The sequence below is a fragment of the Chenopodium album genome, chromosome 6 (assembly GCF_948465745.1).
Source record: "Chenopodium album chromosome 6, dcCheAlbu1.1, whole genome shotgun sequence".
NCBI classification, from domain to species: domain Eukaryota; kingdom Viridiplantae; phylum Streptophyta; class Magnoliopsida; order Caryophyllales; family Amaranthaceae; genus Chenopodium; species Chenopodium album.
In genome coordinates, this window is record NC_137839.1 from 29,713,018 (window position 1) to 29,732,262 (window position 19,245).

Here is a 19,245-nt window from a genome sequence, read left to right on the forward strand (position 1 = left end):
TCAGTCTGGGCCTCATGTGATTCAATCCGCCCAGTACATGGCACCGCCACTGTACCAGGCGCCAGTAGTACCTTACATGCAGCCTACCCTCTACGGGGGACAGGCGGCATACGGCTATCAGCCGATGGACTGGCAGCTTAGACTGCAGCACCTTAGAGATCAACCCTCTGCTTTCTCCAGAGAAATAACTGAAGCCGTGCAGCCGGCTAAAGTTAAAAACGTTCTGGTTGGAGCCTATGACGGGACCTCCAACCCAGAGGACCACCTGTTGGCATACACCCACCTCATATATTTACAGGGGTTGGATGATGCCGCATGGTGTCGTTGCTTTCCAGCCACCCTGAAGGGCATAGCCCAGCAGTGGTTTGGCAACCTGCCGGCTGGCTGCATAAATAGCTTCAAGACGCTTGCGTTCTTGTTTGCATCAAACTTCTCTATGAACATCCCTGCCAAAAATACAAGTCTTAACTTGGGCAATGTACAGCAGGGAGATAGAGAAGGTTTGCGATCCTACGTCAGGCGGTTCAATCTGGTCCGAATCCAGATTCATGGGCTGTCTGATGAGGTCGCCTTCACAGACTTCTTTAAGGGTCTGAAGGATGGGTCTACTTTTAAGTACGAACTCGTCCGCAAACAAATATTTACCCTACAAGGAGCCTTGCGAGAGGCGGAAGCCTACATACAGGCGACCGAACTCTGCTCCTCCAATAAGAAGTCGGACCATAAGAAGTCCGACCGGCAGAAAGAGACTCGGTCTGCTCAGCCGGCTCCTAAGCCAGAAGAGAGCAAAAAGAAAAAGCAAGTCTGGGCCATTGATAACTCTGATCCACTGGCCCAGAAGAAGAAAAAAGAGTGGAAACCGTACGTCCCAAGGTACGAATTCCACAAGGACAGCTGCTCCATCCTTTTGGAAATTAAGGATCGGCTAACTCTTGAAAAGCCGACTGCTATGAAAGGTTCCGCTGAAAATCGGAACAAGAACAAGCATTGCCATTTCCATGAGGATGTTGGCCATGACACGAACGACTGCTTTAGTCTCAAGCGGGAGCTCGACCGTCTGGCCGACAAAGGACAGCTGAAGTCCTATGTGAAGTCCAAAGTGACTTCAAAAGCAAATCCGGGGCAGTCCAAGAAAAAGACTCCCCAGCCTTCTGTGAGTGCCGAAACTGATGAAGAACCGGTGTATACCATAGCAAGCGGATTTGCCGGTGGTGGCCCGACCATTCGGGGTACCAAGGACCATCTAAGAAAGATGGTCAATTCTGTTGAGGAGGGGGATACAGATAGCACATCCACCTTCCCTAAAGTTGTCATCACCGAACAGGACAGAGGCAAAGTCCGTCGGCCGCATGATGACCCTGTTGTCATTGAGTGTAAAGTCGCCAACCAGCTGGTTGGCCGAATTCTGATTGACACAGGTAGTTCCTCTGACCTCATCAACCTCAAATGCTTGTCCAATCTCAAGTACAAACCGGATAGCATGATGGAGGTCACCCACACCTTAGTTGGGTTTGGAGGAGGACTTGTGCACCCAGTCGGACGAATTGACCTACCTGTCCGCCTGGGAAGCAGGGGAGACGGTCGGCACATGACCATCCGTTTCCTAGTGGTTGAAGAGCTCACGGCTTACAACCTCATCTTTGGCCGACCCACTCTTAATGAGTGTAAGGCCGTCACCATCCCTGCTCTCATGCTACTCAAGTATGAGAAGGATGATGGAACAGTTGGTTCCCTTAATGGGGACCAAAAGACGGCTCGAGAGTGTTATCTCTCGGACGTCAAGCCTGCGGCCGCATCATCCGGCCGGGGCAAGCAAATGATTGACCTCGACGATGTCGGGGAAGAACAGTCGGCCCCACCAGCCGGAAAGAAAAGAAAGACTGATCAGCTGGTGGTGGTCAAAAAAGAAAAGCAATAGCAATCACTGACCGGGGAAAGGTCGGATGATCTTCGTCCCCAGCCTACTGGAGAGCACATTGATATCCCTCTGGATGATAGCCGTCCAGAGCGGACTGTTAAGGTGGGGACGATTGCCTTTGCAAAGTTGGGTGAAAACCTTCACCAGCTGCTCAAGGAATTCAAAGACATCTTTGCCTTTGAAGTGGAGGAGATGCCAAGCATCAGCCCGGATCTCGCTGTCCACAAACTCGCCGTGGATCCTAAAAAGAAGCCCATCCGGCAAAAGAAAAGAAACCACGGCGAAGAAAGAAGTCAGGCGGCAGCTGCCGAAGTAAAAAAGCTGTTAGATGCCAAGTTCATTCGGCCGTGCAACTTCCCTGAGTGGGTAGCTAACGTTGTGTTAGTAAAAAAGCCGAATGGAACTTGGCGGATGTGTGTTGATTACACAGACCTCAACAAGGCATGTCCAAAGGATAGCTATCCACTGCCTAAGATCGACAGTCTGGTCGACTCAACAGCCGGACATGCCCTGATGAGTTTCATGGACGCCTATTCAGGTTTCCATCAGATCCCCCTGTGGAAAAAAGATCAAGAAAAGACGGCATTCGTCACTGATCAGGGGTTGTTCTGCTATACGGTGATGCCGTTTGGTTTGAAGAATGCGCCTGCTACCTTCCAACGAATGATTAATAAGGTCTTCATTAATCAAATCGGAAGGAATGTAGAGGCGTACATTGATGATATGATAGTCAAATCCAAACAGCAGGCGGATCACCTTGCTGATCTCCGAGAAACATTCGCCACACTCAGGCGGCACAAGGTCATGCTTAACCCGAAAAAGTGTGTCTTTGGTGTTGAGTCTGGGAAGTTTCTCGGATTTTTGATTGACCAAAGAGGAATAGAGGCCAACCCTGAGAAAATACAGGCGGTAATCGACATGCAGTCGCCCCGTACTGTGAAGGAAGTGCAAAAACTAACAGGTTGTCTGGCGGCCCTGGGGAGATTCCTCAGCCGTTCAGGCGACAAGTGTCTCTACTTTTTCCAGGCAATCAAAAAGAAGACAAACTTTGAATGGGGGGATGATGCAGAGGCAGCCTTTCAAAGGCTAAAAACTCATCTGCACTCTTTGCCGAGGCTTGTCAGCCCTTTGCCTAAAGAGAAGCTCTTCATGTACTTAGCCGTCTCTGATCATGCCCTCAGTGCTGTCCTCTTAGCTGAAAGAGACGGCATCCAGCTCCCGGTGTATTTTATAAGCCATGTTTTGAGAAATGCGGAGCTTCGGTACCCCATGGTTGAGAAATTCGGACTTGCCCTTTACATGGCCATCAAGAAGCTTAAACCTTACTTCTTGGCGCATGCGGTAGAGGTCTATACTGACCAACCGATCAAACGGCCACTCACAACCTTGGAGTCTTCTGGACGAATGCTCAAATGGGCGATTGAAATGCAAGGATTAGAAATCACTTATGAATCAAGAAAGGCAATAAAGGGACAAGCATTCGCTGACTTTATTGTCGAAATGACAAGGCCGGTTGTTCCGGACAATACGGACCAGGTCTGGAAAGTGTATGTGGATGGGAGCTCCACTGTGAATGGCTGTGGTGCGGGGATTATCTGTCAATCTCCTGAAGGAGATAAGTACGAATACGCACTATGGTTCAAGTTTCAGGTCTCTAATAATGAGGCCGAGTATGAGGCCCTGCTGGCCGGCATCCGGTATTGCAAGGCGGCAGGGGCGAAGAAGTTATCCGCCTGCTCTGATTCTCAACTGGTCGTACTCCAAGTTAATGGAACGTACGAGGCCACTCATCCGGCCATGATAAAATATTTGCAGGCGGTCAAGAGTGAAGTTGGGACACTTGAAGAATTTCATCTAACTCAAGTGCCCAGGTCTTCAAACAATCAGGCGGATGCTCTGTCCAAGTTGGCATCATCCGCCTCCTGTGAAACGCCTCGGTCAGTCTTCTGGGAGGTCATGGAAAAAAGAAGTATATCTGAGGAAGACCCCATTGGAATTCTTGACCGAAGCTCAACCTGGATGGACAGCATCCGGACCTATCTTGCAGACGGCACGCTCCCTGACTCACCACGGGAGGCGGCTGTTCTAAAAAAACGAGTAGCTAACTTCGAGTTGCGACAAGGAGAGCTCTTCAGGGCTGGCTTTTTGAAACCCCTGTTGAAGTGTGTTACCCTGAAAAGGGGAAGGAAGTTCTCGAAGAGTTGCATTCGGGATTCTGCGCCTCCCATATAGGCGGCAGATCCCTCGTGGCCAAGGCTAGGCAGCTTTACTTTTGGCCAACTCTGGAGTCGGATGCCATGGAAATGGTGAAAAAATGTGACAAGTGCCAAAAGTTTGGCAAGCTCATCAATCGTCCGGCTACAGACCTGACGGCCATCCACAGCCCAATACCCTTTGCCAAATGGGGCATGGACATTCTGGGGCCATATACAACTGCACCAGGCGGCAAGCGCTATATATTGGTGGCTGTGGATTACTTTACCAAGTGGGTAGAGGCTGAGGCAGTCAAAAACATCAAGACTAAAGATGTCATTTCCTTTATCTGGAGGAACATAATCACTCGTTTCGGGGTGCCCATGTCTATGGTTTTTGACAATGGTCCTCAATTTGAGACGCCTTAACTCAAGACTTGGCTGGGAGACCAGGGGGTCTCAAGCTTCTTCGCATCAGTCGGTCGGCCGCAAGCAAACGGCCAGGTCGAAGCCTTCAACAAGTTAATCTCAGACGGGATTAAAAAGAAAATTGAGCGGGCTGGTGGCCTTTGGGCGGATGAATTACCACACGTCCTTTGGTCCATCAGAACGACTGCTAAAGGGGCAACGGGAGAAACCCCATTCCTAATGGTGTATGGTGCAGAAGTTGTTCTGCCCATTGAGCACTATGAGCTGACCCTTCGAATCATATTGTATGATGAAGAGGCGAATTGGGAGGCCATGCGCCTAGCATTGGACTCACTTCCAGAGCGCAGGGGCAATGCTGCCTTGCGTCATGAGATATACCGTCTGAGAATGACTCGGGCATACAACAAAAGAGTACACAAGCGTCCTCTCAAAGTGGGGGACTTTGTGCTACGGAAAATGGAGGCAGTCGGTAGGACGAATGAACAGGGAAAGCTAACCCCAAATTGGGAAGGCCCCTACCGAATCTATGAGGAAGTAAGAGACGGCACCTACCACCTGGAAAACCCAGACGGCAGGCAGCTGCCCAGAACTTGGAATGTAGACAACTTGAAAAAGTACTACTTCTAAGTACGCATGTAAAAACCTCAATTTTGTAAATCTCACGTATTGTTAATGAGAATATGCCTTCATTTCCCAACTTGTCTTTTTATTTAAGCTCTTAGTGTCGCCTGTATACAATACAGACGGCCAATACGTTTGTATAGCGTTTGTCTCAACAGCAGACATTCCAGTCCTTCTGAAGGAACCGATTGTTGTAGAACAGTCGTTCCTACGAAATTCATCAAGTTTACACCAACAATTGACGAATATTTACTTAATCATTTAAGAGGCCTAAGGCCAGATAAAATCATGATGAGGCCCATGGCCGGATGTTAATAAACAAAAAGAGACCGAATGGTCACAGTCTGCTCCAACATGAGTATGATCGTCTGCTCCAACATGAGTCAGATAACCGGCGACGTCCATTTGGGCGAATTCGTCGAGGAGAAGCATCTCCCATTTGGGTGGCACATTGCTCTACGAATATATCAAGCGGCCCTACCGAATGCTAAGGCAGCATTCGCAGTCGTTTGTTTTAATCGAAAATGAAATCTAAAAGACCTGAATTTTCTATCTAGCGCAGTTCAGAAATGGTCACTGTTTCATAAGTAGAGGCTAAGCGAGGCATAAAGCCGGATGCGCCTGTTATTGCTCAGGGGCAAAACAGGCGGAATATTTGATTAATATACAAGTTAACTAAACACTTATTGAGGCTATTGGCCGGATGACGCCTGATCCTTGCCTATGGGGCAAGACAGGCGGACAATTATTTTTAAAGGAAATTGGTTAAGTTACAAACTTAGCATTTTATCTCAAAGAGGCCTATGGCCGGAGGCGCTTGTTTTTGCTTATGGGGCAGAACAGGCGGAGGTTTACCCTTAGCAAATTAGCTAAGTTGGAAATTTGAGTTAGTTCGAGCCAATGGCCGAATGAACACTTTATGTTTGCCAATGCTGGATGGACGTCTGCCGCGTGGTTTGGGGCAATCACCATAGTGATTGATTGACTTAGAAACCATGCATACTCTTCTAAGTATCAAAAATTTCTAAGCCAATCAATCCAATAAACCGAAACCACTCGACATCCGTCCAGGGGCAAGAACATTCGCATGGTATACAGGTTATAATACTTGGCCAAAAACATGAAATGAAAAATTCAAAATGCAAAGGACAACAATATGGATAACTTCAGCCAAATGGCCGAATGATTCAAATTAAAAAGACCAATCGTCACCTGACGATTGGTTAAGATTGTTATCTGGCAAAGCTAGAAAGATTGTTAAATTACCCGACCCCTCGGTCGGTAAAGATACAAATACTCGGCACACAGGCCGGAAAAGAAAATTACATGGCCATTCGGCCGCAAAAAAGCATAAAAGCTTAAGTGATCAGGGGAGAGCCTCTTCAGTGGCAGCCGGCCTGTCGTCCTTCGGCTGCTCTTCATCCTTTTTCTCTTGCTCCTCCGCCTGATCCTCCTCCTCGCCACCAGAGGATGACTCCCCAGAAGAGTCGGACCCAAAATTTTCCTCGGCCTCAGCATTCTCAGCCTCTTCAATAAGGCGAGCGTCGAATGCTTTGCTGGCTTCGTCAAATTTGGATTTCCAAATCTGATAGTCCGAGTCTGGCTGTACAGCCGCCCAAGTGTCCCGCAGGATGGCTTCATAATCGCTCATCATTTGCTTAACAAGAGCCTCTCTCTCTTGATCAGCCACGGACTCAAACTTGGACTTCAGCTGATGCTCCTGGTTGCTGAGGCGCTGCTCCAGGCGGCCCACCTTCTGCTTGGCTCTCTCGGCCTCTTCTTTGGCATCTTGAAGAGGCTCGAGCTTCTCCTTAAGAGTTGTAATCTCTTTCTTAAGGGAAGTGATGCGCAGGCGGGCCGAGTCCAGGTCCTTCTTCACCTGCATATTGGCTTCCGCCTGCGAATACATCATATCAAGCGTCAGATACTCATTCTGAGCAATATCAAATTGAGCTCGATCCAAGGCGGACTCGGCCCGAGCTTTAGCGACTGTTACCTCTTTGGATTTCTCCTTGAGGGTTTGCCTGAGCCCTTGGACGCGCAGCATGGCCTGCAAAAGAGCCGAATGGTTAAAACCAGGCGGAAAAAGAAATAATGCTTAATAAAAAAAAAAATTTGAGCTAAGACTCATACCTCGCAGAGGTTCCCCAAGATGCCATACAAGTCAAGGGTGCCGACTCCTCTGACAGACGCCTTGTCGTCAGGATCAACCGCCCTCAGCATGGACTTGGCCATCTGGACTACAGTCGGCCTCTGCACAGGAACTGAGAAGGAGAGAAAGTTAGAAAAATAACTCAAGTACATCTAAATGGAAGAACAATAGGGGCGAATGGATTTTACCGTCGTCCTTCTGTTCCTCCTCTCTCCCCAGGCTCCTCTTCTCTCCTGCTGAGCCGACAACAGTGGTGGGTTGCTTAAAGCCACCCTTCGATGCCCTCTGGGCATCCGGTTTGCTGATCTCCTTTTCAGCTTCGAGAGAAGAGGCGTCTGGGCCCTTCTTGGGCCTATGAGCAATGTGCTTCCGGCCGCCCTTGCCGGATGCGCTCACATCACCCGCCCTAGTCTTTTGGATTTTAGGGTCGGATGGTTTTGAAGGAGATTTGGAAGGCGCACCCTACATCAACACAAGATAAACGCTAGTTAGAAATCATTCGGGCAAATTTAATATTGGTCAGAAATGAAAGTATAACAATTTTCTACCTTGGAGGTGCCGCCAGTTTTCTGTTCGTCCACTTTGGTGTGAGTGGTTACTTCTGCCCTGTTTAAGACATTCGACCTGTATCGAGCAGAATATACAGCCGGCTTCCTTGTGGCCGAGAGCTTTTCCATTGCTTTGTCTGCAAAAATGAACAAGTGATTAGCATCATTAAACAAGTACTGAAAAGCAGAAGTAAATTGCATAAAAATAGACGGCCGACTACCTCTCGGCATCTCAGAACTTAGCCCACAGGCGGCTAAGAATGTCCCTTCTTCAAACCACTTGTACAAAGGGAGATAGCATTGAGGGGTGACCTCCTTGTCCCCCTCATCATTCGTCCACACGGACACGGTAAACAACCCCGCGTCCATGATCTCCTCCTTTGCCCGCCTGGGAATAGGCGGCAATGCGCTCCTGCCTGATAGGAGAGGTGGATCCTTATTCCACCTGTTATACTTTTGGTTCAGGCGACTGTCGGCAGACTTTACTATGTAAAACTTAGTCCTCCAGTCTTTCCACTTGTTCTCTTTGCCAACAGCCATCATGTACCCCTTGCAAGTGGTCAAGGTGTACCAGCCTTCACCGCCCCTAGCAGGCGCCCTGCTCAGATAGTGCATGTGGGCGAACGCTTCAAAGCTCGCCTCCACCTGCAGCATCTCACAGGCGGCAACGTACCCCAGAATATTGATCCAGGAGTTGGGTACAAGTTGCCAGATACCTAGTTGGTATCCGTCCAAGATCCTCTCCACGGCGGGATGGAGAGGGAAGCGGAGGCCAGCTTGGAAGGCCGCTTCATAGCAATCGAATGCTTTGTCTTGATAGCTGGCCAGGCTCAGCCAGGTTATGGTGTCGCCCTCGTTAGGGACCGACAAAGTGTAGCCATAGCCTAGGACGACCTTGCGCCTAAAATTGGCAAGGCCGGACGCCATGGCGCTCCGCCTGCCTGACGGAACATGCTGATAGTAGGGGGCTCTCTCCAAGCGCCTGAAAGCACTCGGCTCTGCCCATCTTTCCCCCCTATCCACTGCCAGGGACTCTCTGGCAGAATCTATGTTTGATCTAGCCTCCTCTGAAGTTACGGAGGCATTCTCTGAAGAAGATGACGAGGCCGACTCGTCATCAGAGCTCTCATCAGAGCTAGGGGACCGCCGACTGGTGCCAGCGGGGTCCTCCCCTAGACTCTCTTCCGGCGCCTGTCCAGAAGGCCCGGGTTGATATTCTTCATCCGCCTCCCCCAGGATTCCATCACTGGGAGTTCCACTAGATGTGGGCGAATGGTAATAAGTGGGGGTAGGAGGAAGATAGGAAGGGCTGTCAGGGTGTTCCGACAGCTCACTTCGAGGCACTCTTATTGAGCCGTCTGAAAAAACAGTCGACCCATCCGAATGGTAGAAAACTCCATCGGAGCTACACTGCCTTGCTGTTCTTTTGATTCTGGCCATAGTGTCCTGCACAGACACGGAAACGGTCGGATTCGGAGAAGTTCGCAAAGCAGGGTCTTTGGCCAAGCATTCGGCACTGCTAGTTCTAGATTCAGCCGTCCCCGGTGACCGACTGATCACTATCCTACGTCGTGCCGCATGCAATTGGGGAGCCATTTTTTCGAAAACAAAGAAAAAATGAAGAGTAAAAAGAAAATACAGGCGTTACCTTTAGAAGAAGGGAGAAAGACGTCTGGTTGACTAAAGAACAGTCGAACTGGTAGCCGAGTCTCGGATGCTTGAAAAACGCTTAGGGAATTTTGAGATTCTTTAAGTCAAAAAGTCCAAGATTCTCCAGAGATTCGCCAAGGTGTGAATCCAAGAGGGGGGGGTCAAACCTTACTATTTATAGGGGGTAAAACCCTAATTTTTTCCCTCCAGTAAATTTTCGAATCTGACCACTCAGATACTGACACCTGTCACAGGAGTCACGTGCAATGCACGTGGCCCCTGTGAGGGGCAAATGATTTGGGTATTTTATACCCGGCCAGGTGGCCCAATCAGAAAGTGCCACGTGTCTTCCGTATAGGTGACATTTGGACCTATGGAATGATGACACGTGGAGGGTGGACTCTTCTCCATCCTACGTGGACTGAAGGTCCAGCAGGGACCATTCAGGTGGCGACACGTGTCACACAAAAAGTGCTTCAAAATCCTTTGGGCACAGTGACACGTGTCACTCAGGCATTGGCCCTGGGATGGCGGCCTTCTAAGGCCCAAATCCCGAGGCGCCGCAAAACGGCGTGACCTAATTATTAGGTCACCAAATCCTAGGAAGGCACACTTTTCAAAAGGACTCTATAAATAGGGACATTATATCATTTATGACAGGAGAGAGAGTTTTTGACATGCAATACGAGACAATACGTCACTTACCACAGAGCTGTCGTTTTCAAGGAACACACAGCACTTTACCTGAGCTTGGAATCCAAGCAGATAACTTTACTTCCGCACGTTTTATTTCCGAACGTTTACTGACTTAATCTTCGGAGGCGGACCACCGACCATCCGGCGGCCCGTTTGCTTTGCAGGTACAGGCATCCTCAGTTGAATCCAGTTTCAGTGTTGTAACTCTCCCGAGGGACAAAAACCCCCGAAACAAACTTCATAGCCACAAATATTACCGTTGCTAATAAGCTTGTTTGCCACAAATATTATCGTTGCTAATAAGCTTGTTTGCCACAAATACTTTCGTGGCAAATATTATCCATTGCCACATATACTATCGTGGCTAAACAAGTTGTTTGTCAAGAATTTTTATCGTGGCTACCAAATTTACTATCGATGATCATTGTCGTGAGCTCTCGGCATGATCAACACGTGACTAAAAATTTTAAATGATATTTTTCAATCAAATAAATCACATTTGGTAGTTTTTTTATACCAATAAATAAATTTCGTAACACATAATAATTTTGGAGAAATAGATTTTCTAATTGATGTTTAATATCCATACAAATAAAATATTTGAAATTAGTATGATTCATCACTATTCACGTACACACACGGAAAAACAAAATTATTGTACGATATGTAATTTGATCGATAAAAATAAATAGTACGTAGTATATCTTGGAACGTGCTTTGCATTCTCCTTTTTACCTACAAGAATAAAACAATGAAAAGAATTAGTTACAAATTATTTTATAAAAGCCTAATAAACTATAAATTATAAACAATATAACCAACACATAATAGAAACCTCTATGTTTCCCTTGCACCTTTCTTTAGAAGCTGATTATATACTGCAAGATAGTTATAAGATAGATCGATTGAACAGATTCATAGACAGATTCACTAAACTGATACTTGGAAACCTACCTAAATAGGGAGGGATTTTTCCCTGAACTGTATACTTGTATACTTGGCAGACTACCTAAATAGGGAGAAAGTTTTCCACTGAACTAATTCATGGACGATTTAGAGTATGAAGATTAGTGCAGGAATCGGTAGGAATGGTCTCGAAATACGGAAGCAGCCCTAAAACTCTGTTAGCAGACATGTCAGGAACCTACAGTCTACTAATACTACTACTGCTTTAGGTTGAACTCAAAAAATCTTTTAACAGTAAACCAGTCAGATTATTACCCGAAAGATTAAGGATATATAATTAGTCCTAGGAGACGTTTGCTAGTGTTCAGCAGATGAAGAAGGGTATGATATGAAGTTACTAAAAAGTTGATGAGTCTATTTTATATATATTTTTATTCCCCGTCCCACGGTCATATTTGTGCTTATTTGAGCTCTACGGAGCTATTTTTATTACTAATATATGTTTTCTAGTGTTTTTGTAGAGTTGGTATATTTTTGTAGGAATTTGCATAATTATGATAATTCCCGAGCTTATTGAGCCACTACAAAGACAATGGAGTCGAATCGTATTTTATGACCAAATATTTTAAGCCCAAGGCCTAGTTAGATTAATTTAATCCGGTGATTAAGGGCTCGATATATAAAGAGGTCCAAAATTTTCCACACAAATTACGGACCAAACAAGAGAAGAAATGGGCAACAAAAGAAGCCACAAAGCCCAACTCACAACACTAGTTGACCGGGCCCGATCAGACGAGCTAGCCCAGTTGGCCGGACATCTTCAGCATCAAGCTATTCACTTAGTGGGCCTGCAAATTATTGGGCTTGCTTACTCGGTTTTCACTGAACAGAGGAGTAGTAGCTTTAGTTTGTTAGGCGGTGATTAATAAATTGTTAGATTAGGATTTCTAAGATATTCTAGTTTTCTTGTCAGACTTTTAGTAGGAATCCTAGGATTTATTTTTGGTTAGTTATCTTTTAGTTAGGATTAGTTTTTCCTAAGCTTATAATTAAGATAAGATTCTCAAATCTTTATAAAAGGATGGAGTACGAGGCTATCAGGGAGTAGTTTTTACTTTTTAGTTTTCTTTTTCTTTAGTTTAGTTTTAGTTTTAGTTTTCTTTTCATATTAAGATTTTATTATTTTGTTTCCTTATTACTTTTATACTATTATTCTCTTTATATTAGTTATGTGTGAGTAGTTTCCTTTCTAGGGTTTGTGGGGATCCATAAATAATATGAAGGGGTAAATTATTGTTGTTAATTATCAATGCTTGATTAATTTCCTATTGATTGATTTAATGCTATGTGACTAGATTAGGCCTATCTTTTATGCATGAGTTTGACAATATTGATTCAAGAATCGAGAGATGAGAATTAATGTTTAGGTCTAGTTTCAATAGGCAAGTTAATTTATAAATGGTTAAGTCAAGATTCGAAAGATGAGATTTAATACCGGTAAATTAATTGTGTGATTGTAATACGTAGCGAGAGCCCTTTACAATCTGGTTAATTGATGCATTGATGATTGACTATTATTGATTATTGGTATTGCATGATAATTTCTTATTGGATTGTTTTAATGTTTTACAATTGCGGCTTGTAAAAGTATAGCAATATTAAATTGATGAATCGAGCAGATGTTAATTTGATATTAAATGCTATTTTCAATAAGAACTTAGATCTAGTAAATTGCGAGAGCCTGTTAGATCTATGTTGATTAATAAATTGCGAGAGCCTGTTAATCATGTTATTTATGCAATGTCAATGATTGATTACTATGTTTTACCCTGGAGTATTATTTATTGGTAAACCTATGCCCTAGATCCCTTTATATATTGTTCTCTTCCTACTCTTATTCTTTGTAGTTTAGTTTCTTGCTTAATTATAAATATTGGTTACTTAAATAATTTATATTATAATAATTAATTAGGGGTAAAAAGACTTGTTTCCCTGTGGAGATCGACCCTACTTCCCTATCTACCTTAGTTAGTGATTTAGGTAATTATTTTTTATTAGGGGATACGACTTTACCCTGTCAAAAGTCATATCATTATTAGATCATGATTATTTCAAGGTTACACAACAGATTTTTGTGTATATAAATTAAAGCAAGAAAGACCAGGCCAACTCTCAAATCAAAGCAAAACAGAGATCGAGGTGTAATTACTTCACTTTGATGAACCTTCAATTCCTGAATCATCATTATTTGAAGAACCTCCTGCTCCAAGAAAATCTAGAAGTTGACTAAATTTCTTCTCCCAAACTGCATTGTTCCCTGCAATTTTTTGTCCACGTCATTCCTAACGGCTTCCGCTTCTTTTTTGGCTTGTTCAGCTTTTATTTTAGCTTTTTTTTGCCTCTGTTCTAGCATTTTTAGCATATTTTTTTGCTTCTTCAACTGCTTGATTTTCTTTCTTTATAACTTCATTCACCTCTTCAAACAGATTTATTCGAGAAGGCTTTACTTTGAAATGTTTTTCACCATTTAGTTTTTCAACAGGAGGTAATAGGGTAAGCATCCTGCAATAAACTGTCCCTCTTTTTTTTTCCAACTGTACCTAGATCATGCATAAGCTCAGTAGGCATAGAATTGACATGACTAAAACCAAATTGAGCATTATACGTATTAAGGGATAATTCATACCTGCTGAAATATTTGATTCCTCTACCTCTGCTATATCCATGAGTTTGTCGTTGTCGAGTGGTTCACTATGTGAAGATGCATGTTCAAGTTCAAGATCTTGACCAATTTGTCCTTCATCATCATAATATCACGCTGTGTTGTTATCATCATCCCATGTCTCTTCAGCCTCTTCATCATTTTTTGTTAACGTGTATTGGAAAAAAATAGATAAAATATATTTTAATCACTATATATGTATTAAGAAGGGAATATTTTTGGTGGAGTTGTTGCTAGGTTCTGCAAGAATTTATATATACATGGATATGTTTTAATTGTTATTTAAACATGGTTCTCCTGCCAGCAAGTGCATAGCCGCCCCTACCCTACCACAACAGTTTGTAGCGTACTGCAGAAAAAAAAAAAAAACCCTTCCTACATTTGCCCCTACCCCCCTCCCTGCAGGCTTGCAGCATGATTTTAAATTGTGAATATTGGCCATGAAATAATTTGAATGGAATTTCGCACCAGTAATCTCTGATCTTATATTTAGTTTTGCCGTAGATACTTCAATATTCTTTGTTATAGTTAAATTAGAAAAGGCTTTGGAAAAGCAAATATAAACCAAAGAAAAAACACTTCCTTTGGAAAAGCATTACCAAATCCATCACTATTGGACATGAAATATTATTAAGGCACAAATCTTGATACAAACTGCAAAATGTGAAGTGAAATAAATCAAAATTCTATAGATTTCAAAGTAAAGGTTGAGCACCTCTTCCGTGACTTTGAGTTTGCAAACCATATTTGGAATAACTGAATGCTTATGTCTCGATATAGAGAGTTAACAGAACTTTATCCTCGAGGATTGAATAAAAAAAATTGGCTGAACTATGCAATGAATCAGGTCAACCCACCCATACAAGCAATTCAAGTCTATGAGAGTAAAAAGGAATGACAAGGCAGGGGACAAGTTCAGCCAGCAACAACAATTAAGGAAACATGACAAAATCTTTTAATGAAGCATTATAGAATAAAGAGTGTGGTGAATGAGTAACATTTTTGTGTAATTTTGTGTGTATTGAGTAGGGTAGTTAGAAGTAGTCTTAAGCTGCCATTTTGGTGACTTGTTACGTCAAGCTATAACTTGTAATTGCTACTTTCATATATCTATCAAAGTTGCAAGCTTTCACCTAAATTATAATTCCACCATTGAAATTTTACAATCAGTTTTCCTAGCCAGCAACCAATGAGGGCATGTATAAATATCTATATTATTATTAAAACCCAAGGTAAGGAGTGTTGTAGCGCCATGTGTCATTTTTACGTTTTATTGCGCCACATCATATTCCAAGATTGCCACATAATCGAAGTGTAATATTTAGTGTTCTTGAAAAACTCTTCATTGGTTTAACCTCCAAGTATTAATGTTAAATTGATTGAAAAACTCTTCATATGTATAACCACTACTCTATCTAAATTTATTTTTAATAATTGCACAATAATATAATTTGATTGAAAGGTTTTTCATATATGTGTAACCCCCAATTTAAATTCCCCTTGAAATCCTTAGTAATTGCACAATAATATAATTTGTAAGAAATTAATCATTACTCCATTTTTTGTGCATTAATTCATAAAATTGTAGTTATAGAGTACGAGCAATAATTAATACGAAGTAGTATATATTGACATCAAAATTATAAATATTTGATTTATTATTTTTTCTATATTAACCAAAAAACAAAAATTATAGTCAAACCAACTAGCTCACACAAACAACTAACTACGTACTTAAGATCTCATCTTTAAAAACAAACACACACACACACACTATTTGAGCTCTAGGTGTCAAACAAGGCCATAGTATAGTTTCATTAAATTACTAAATTTATAATAAACCGGGGCATCGCCCGGGCCAATAACTAGTTTCCTATTACAGGGCATCTGGCTTGCTAGGAGTAGGAAAATATTCAAGGGCCTATGTTAAAATCCTGCGATTGCTCTTGTTGAAATTAACGACATGGCAAGAGATTCTAAAGAGTCAGAAGATAAAAGAGAAGGCACTAGGGAGGCGGTTAGATAGACAAGACTTGGAGCTCGGATGGCTACAACCAAGACCAGTCCCATACACCCTCCCTACCATACCATCTCCACCTACTTCCCCTGCAACCATCAAACCTCCTGCTGCCCTCCCATACCCCCCTCCCAACATTATCTTCTAAACTGCCCACTAGTTGACACCCACAGCAACAAAAAATATAGCCTTCGAGCATAATAACACAGATGACAACAATACTAAAGATAGAGCTATATGTATAACATACGAAGTATTAAATAATGATATGACACACATGAACTATGACTTATTCAACAAAATGAACACAATACAAAGAAAAAGAGATGGAGTAAATTGCTTACACGATGCATCCAAAAACCCAAAAGAATCTATTGTTTATTTATTATTAATGAGTAATCATGCTACAAAAGTACTTAAGAATAAGGACTTTAACTAGCAGCATGAAAATTAATTATTTAGCCCAAAACAAATTAAAAATTACACGGAGTACGAATTACTGATTAATTGCTATAAAGTAATCTGTTTTGCCTTTTTAACGCTCTTACATTAGACATGGAGGTAATTACTAACTATTTAGGATTTAGCCCAAATAATAATTAAAAAAATACGAGGTGTTATATACTGGAAAAAACACAGCGCATGCAAATATATCAGAAAAATTGAAAAGATTTCACAACAAAAAAAAAAATCCAAAAAATGTTGTTAAGTACTTCAAAATTTTGAATTAGTTAAATTAAATCAGTTATGCTGCCATACGAAAAAATCAACATTAAAGAACACATCGAAATTTAAGCAAAAATTTGCAAAAGGAAAATTACAATTGGAGTATGTATAATTTTATTTGAGCATAGCAATTCGAATTTTTAATTCTGCTAGTTAAAGTCCTTATTCTTAAGTATTTTTGTAGCATGATTACTTAGTAATATTAAATAAACAATAAAATCTTTTGGGTTTTTGAATGCATCGTGTATGCAATTTACTCCATCTCTTTTTCTGTGTATTGTGTTCCTTTTATTGAATAAGTCATAGTTCATATGATACTAAATTCAATTGTTACCATACTCGAATTGAAATAAATAGTCATTACCATTGATTTAATTCTTTAAAGTACGAAATAATAAGAAAACCGAACAATTAACCCATCTTACCTTGGAACTTTTACAACGGAATTGATATCACGATTCAAAGGCGTGGAATTGCGTTTTGAATCTTGAATCTGGTCACGAACGGTTGTGAATCACAAATTGGCGGAATTGATATCACAATCTGGTCACAAACGGAATTGATATCACGATTCAAGGGTATCGTGATTTTGAGAGGATATTTTTTTTTAACTAAATTGGCGGAACCAATTTATTTTCGTTTTAAACGCTTTTTTTTTTTTTTTTTTTTTTTTGGCAAAGTGGGATTAACCGCCTAATCTATCCATGACTCATGGGATTTGTGAGTCTTACTTTTATTTTTAAGTGCTCAATTAAATAATGCTCAATTCTTATTTTAATTAGACATGTTCACATGTAATAATGATATAAAAAATAAATGGGTTTTTCTACGTTATAACCCTTTAACTTTTCGTTTTCTGCGATGTGCCCCCTTTTTTTGAGAAATCTACACTATAACCTCAAAATACATTTAGTTTCCACACGGTAACCTTACCGTTATTTTGCCGTTAACAAATTTCGTTAGTGAGGCCCACTCATCACTAAATGGTATTTTTTTTATCGATTTGTGTGTTGAAAATAGCTTCGTTAAAGGTTTTGGGGGCTATTTTAATTGAGCTCAAATTTAGCAAAAAAATAACATAAATGTCTCGTTTTGCGTATTAAATACGTAAACACGCAAATTGAGACATTTCTTAATATGCAAAACGAGCCATTTATGTTATTTTTTGGTTAAATCTGAGCTCAATTTGGATCTTTAAGGGCCAAAATAGCCCCCAAAACCTTTAACAAAACCATTTTCAACGCACAAATCGATAAAAAAAATATTATTTAGCGGTGAGTGGACCCCACTAACGAAATTTGTTAACGGCAAGATAACGACAAGGTTACCGTGTAGAAACTAAATGTATTTTGAGGTTAAAGTGTAGATTTCTCAAAAAGGGGGGGTACATCGTAGAAAACGGAAAGTTAGAGGGTTATAATGTAGAAAAACCCAAAATAAATTTATATGATAACTTTTGAGAATTATAATCTACTACTTCCTCTTTTTTTTTAGCTGACACCTTTCTGTTATCACACTTGTCAACGCATGTTTTTAACAATTTTATCCTAAAATTCTATCTAAATTAAATGTAAATTAACTTTTTTTTATCTTATGAAGTCTATTTATTTAGAGGATTACTAAATCAGTCAAGGGTAACTATAAGTAACTTCTAACTGACCGAGTAACCTTTGAATAAGTAACCCCTAATCGCCCGAATAACCCCTGAATAAGTAACCCCTAATTGACAGAGTAACCCTGAATAACCCCATCATAAGTGACCCCGAAATATAAAATTTTGTGATATTATAAATATCAATAAGTTAAATTATGACAATTGATTAGTGGATTGCTAAACACCACCGTCCAAAATGATCACCACCGCCAAAATTTGGTGTGAGTGGACAACCATGCCATTACTATATAACCACCTATTTTTCCTCCACGGTAAACCCACCACCCCTTCCGATCGGCGACAACCACCACTACCTTGACCGACGACCCATCATATCCCCTCAATGACAAGCCACCACCTTCCCTCGCCGGCGGAAAAGTGGTGTTCTTTTTAATTTCCGGCAATAGCGGTAACCGGAGCCCGAAACTGGTTACCGGGCATGGTTGTCCATTCACACTAAATGTCGGCGATTTTGATCATTATTGCTGGCGGTATTTAACACCCCCCATTGATTATTGATAAAAGATAATTGTGTTAACTTCCGACAAGTACACACAGTACTACGCAGTATATAAATAGAATCTATATTATTGAATATTGATTAATGGGGGAAAAACTAAAATAGTTCACAACAAAAAATACCACATTATCATGTAACTAGAGCTGACAATACAAGTGTTTGGGTCGAGTTTGGAATGTGGGTTACATGTGACTGACGTAAGACCATGTTAATTACATTACGAATTTACGAGAGTGAGATATATATAGCTCAAGTGGTTAGAGCTTCACTCTTAATGTCAACAGATCTTGGGATCGATTGTGACCAACAAGAACTATTTGCATTAGAACATTTAGAAGTATAATTATGTTATCTTACATTTAACAATCAAGTAAATAGACATTGAAATATAAAATTTACATGGGAGAGTTAAATTTGCACAAATATTGTTGCAATTGGAAGGAATTTTGATTAAAAAATTAATATTAATGCTATTTGAAAAAAGCCAATGGGAC

General features: G+C 41.6%; 1 long non-coding RNA gene across 2 annotated transcripts; it reads right to left on the reverse strand.

The window, feature by feature from the left end:
* Positions 1-10,825: 10,825 nt before the first annotated feature.
* On the reverse strand, positions 10,826-17,283 carry LOC145634792 (uncharacterized). 2 transcript variants are annotated; one of them, XR_014113565.1, is made up of 4 exons: positions 17,003-17,283; positions 13,799-13,966; positions 13,322-13,712; positions 10,826-10,941 (listed from the first exon to the last, which is right to left on the reverse strand). It is a non-coding gene; the product is annotated as an uncharacterized LOC145634792 (long non-coding RNA). The 2 variants fall into 2 exon arrangements; XR_014113564.1 differs by lacking the exon at positions 10,826-10,941 and having other exon boundaries at positions 13,159-13,712.
* Between the last annotated feature and the right edge of the window lie 1,962 nt (positions 17,284-19,245).